The sequence below is a fragment of the Vombatus ursinus genome, unplaced genomic scaffold (assembly GCF_900497805.2).
Source record: "Vombatus ursinus unplaced genomic scaffold, bare-nosed wombat genome assembly UNPS02014807.1, whole genome shotgun sequence".
Classification (NCBI taxonomy): Eukaryota; Metazoa; Chordata; class Mammalia; order Diprotodontia; family Vombatidae; genus Vombatus; species Vombatus ursinus.
In genome coordinates, this window is record NW_020954585.1 from 24,577,676 (window position 1) to 24,580,923 (window position 3,248).

The 3,248-nt window shown below is 46.5% G+C and overlaps 1 protein-coding gene across 3 annotated transcripts in view; it reads left to right on the forward strand.

Moving 5' to 3' along the window:
* LLGL1 (LLGL scribble cell polarity complex component 1) overlaps window positions 1–3,248 on the forward strand; it is a 99,836-nt gene that overhangs the window by 48,431 nt on the left and 48,157 nt on the right. The gene's annotated exons all lie outside the window — the stretch shown is intronic.

Here is a 3,248-nt window from a genome sequence, read left to right on the forward strand (position 1 = left end):
ATTTCTGGGCCAGGTTATAGATGGGTGGGTCAGTCTTCAGGGAATGCATCCGAAGTAGCATCAAACACATTAGGAAGACCAGATCAAGCATGGATGGCTAGGCCAATTGTAATTAAAGCTAGCCAGATGCCCCTATTCGGGTGGGATTTCAGAGGTGTTGTTTTCTTTTAAAGGCTGCAAAACAGGACATGGAGGTCTGAAACTTCTCAGGAGAGATTTCTCCTGAAACCCTCTGTCCTTATCTCCAAAACAAGACTTGCCCAGAGGAACAAGAAACAAATGCTTTTCCTTCTGGCTTTGTAGCCTTTGGGACCAGCTCTGTTGATAGGCTCTTAAGTTAGATCTTCCTCTTCTCTCAGCTTCAGGTCCATGGAACAAACTGGGTACCCTCATTTTAGGTAAAAAACTGACCCTAGCCCCCTTGGGAAGCCCTGGAGACTGATGGTGAGGGGAACCTTTCTCTGCTCTATGGCTCATGCTATCCCCAAGTGTTTCTCTGCCCCAATGTGTCCCTTAAGCCCCTAACCCTTAAAATTCAGGTCCACCTTGAGACAAATTACTTCTGTGGGGTTTGCCTGGGCATCAGGGTCAGAACAGGACCTTCATTTCTTTTAGATTCAGGTCAAAATGATAGGGTTTTCTGTCCTTTGGGACTAGAGGTATTCAGAATTCTCCACTCCCTTGCTTTTTGTCTGGGTCCAAGTTCAAATTCTGTGTCCTGTGCCCACCCTCAGCACAGTCCATTCCCAGCTGCCCCCCTTACCCTGAAGCTTTAGTCCAAGGGCAGCCTTTCTCCCTCAAGTTAAACTCCCATGGGTGCTGCCGCCAGCCTGGTTGCCTGGGAAACAGCTTCTGCGGTGCACGATGAGCAGCCTGCCCGTGGGTAGCCACTGTCTCGCCTCCACCAACATCTCAGTTTGCTTTCTTTTTTTTTTTTTTTTTTTTTGGTAAAGTGGGGCAAGGTGGAGAGTGAGAAGTGGGTGGCATGACTGGCAGGTGGAGGGTGGGGGGATGTTGATACTGTGAGCTCCCTGTCTGATCCACCCAGCTGGGCAGCCTGCAAGGACAGCCCACCCAGATGCTCTAGGCAGGGGAGAATCTGGAGTTTCTGATCTCCCACAGTGGCATATCCCTGACTCCCATGCTTATTCTGGATCCTGAACTTAGGAGGAAAACCCCTTCTGTCTTAGAGCAGGGGAAATTGCCCTAGGCCTGGCCTTAGCTTGATCATACACTGGTAGAAAAGGTTAGGATGGAGGGCTTTGATGAACTTTTAGACCCCAAGCTATTAAGTAATTTTGAACAAGGAGGCCACAGTCCCCTTGTCTGGACCTCAGCTGCGGAGGAACCTGCATTCAATCAGGAGAATGGTGGAGTTCTGGAGTGCCCCAGTGCCTTGGTTGGATGCTTCAGTCTTTGCTTTAAAGTTCCTACATAATGCTACGCCTTCCCTAACAGAGAGGAAATGGACTAAAGATGTAGAATGAAATCTGTGCTTTTGGACATGACCAGTGTAGGACTTTATTTTGCTTGATTATGCATATTTGTTACAAGGGTTTTGTTTTTCTTTTAATAGAGAGGGGAAGATGTGGGAGAGAAAGAAGATAAATGCTTGTTAATTGAAAAAAAATTTTAATTGGAAACAACGAGAAAATATGAAGTTTCTAGCTAAGTCTGAATAGAAAATGGGACTATTTCTGATTGATGACAGCAGTGCCCAGGCTAATAATAGGGACCATCCTTTCCTGGGTTTGCATTATCCCCATCAGGATATAAGCAAAGGATGTGTTCCAGCTCCCTGTCTTTTGCTTCCCCACACTGGCTGCTAGAGGCCCAGGAATGAAGAAAGGGAAGGGACCCTAGGTAGTATGTCATAGAACACCGAAACAGGAGGGAGAGGGAGAGAGATGGTTTGGAGCCCAGATACAAGTGTGACAGGAGCTTGTGCAGGGAAATGGCTTTGCTTTAGGGCATCCCAAAAGGGCCATCAGCTACTTGCTGTCCTTTCTCTGGTGATGGGAACAAATAATATTCAAGCTTGCTCAAGGAAGTTGGATTGATTCAGGGGCTAAGGCTTTTTATCTGTACCAGTTACCTGGATCTGAGCCTTAGAACTACATAGAGATATGTCTATGAGGGTGAAGATCAAGAGTGGGGTTGGGAGTTGCCTCTTTTTCAGTGTTCTGCCCTATGTGTCTGTTTGTCTATCTGTCTTCATATATCAATATGAGGCAGTCTATGAGCTCTATTAAATTTGTGCTCAACCACCACCACCCATGCCTGCCTCTGGGTTATTCTCTCCCCAGAATCATTTCTAGGAACACAAGGCTTTCTAAAACTAGGCGAGACCCATGGCCTGCCCCGTCCAGGCTTCTGATGCCAACAGAGGCCATCAGGGGATGAGCTATGAATGGAGAGAGTTTCAAGTATGCTTCTTAACCTTACTTTCAAAGGTCTGGTATATCTCAGCTTCTCTCAGTAACCATGCCTGGCTCTGGCATTCATCAGCGAGTCCAAAGCCTTTCTGAATACATTCTCACTTCCTGCCTCTCCTCTCTTGGGGGGCGGGAATGAAGTTCCTAAGCCAGCTGCATGGAGTAGTCATTGCAAAGCATTTATTGCCCCTTGACCTCTAGTCGTTCAGCAGATATTCATCTGTTGTCTTTAGGGTTTTAGCCCCTGTCTCCCAATTCATTAATGGTTTCTGAGAAAATATCATGTAGGAACAATGTAATAAGTGACTAATAGGTTGGACAATGTTGCAGGAGGATGCCTTTGATATTTAAAAAAATAATGTTATTGAGAAACATCGGCTGGGGCTTTGTTCAGGGAATATAGAAGTGGACAAGACACAGTCCCTGCCCACAAGGATCACAGAATCTAGTAGAGGATATGGGACAAATGTCTAACACAAAAGCCAGCAGTACAAGGCAGTAGGAGGAAATGCCAGAGTTATGTTCGATGTAAGATGTTGGACAATAAATGCTCTAGGAGATCAGTGAAGGCCAAGATAGTCAGGGAAGGCTTCCCAGAGGGGATGGGATGTACACTGGTACTTTGAAGGATGGCTGGAATTTGGGTTGGTGGGGAAAAGGATAAGATGGGCATTCAGGTAGGGAGGAGAGGGACCATGTAAGTGAAGGCAGTTATAGGAATAAATATGGTGTGTGCATGCCCAGTGAAGACACTTCCTAGACAAAAGTGGAGGAGTGTGTGTGTGTGTGTGTGTGTGTGTGTGTGTGTGTGTG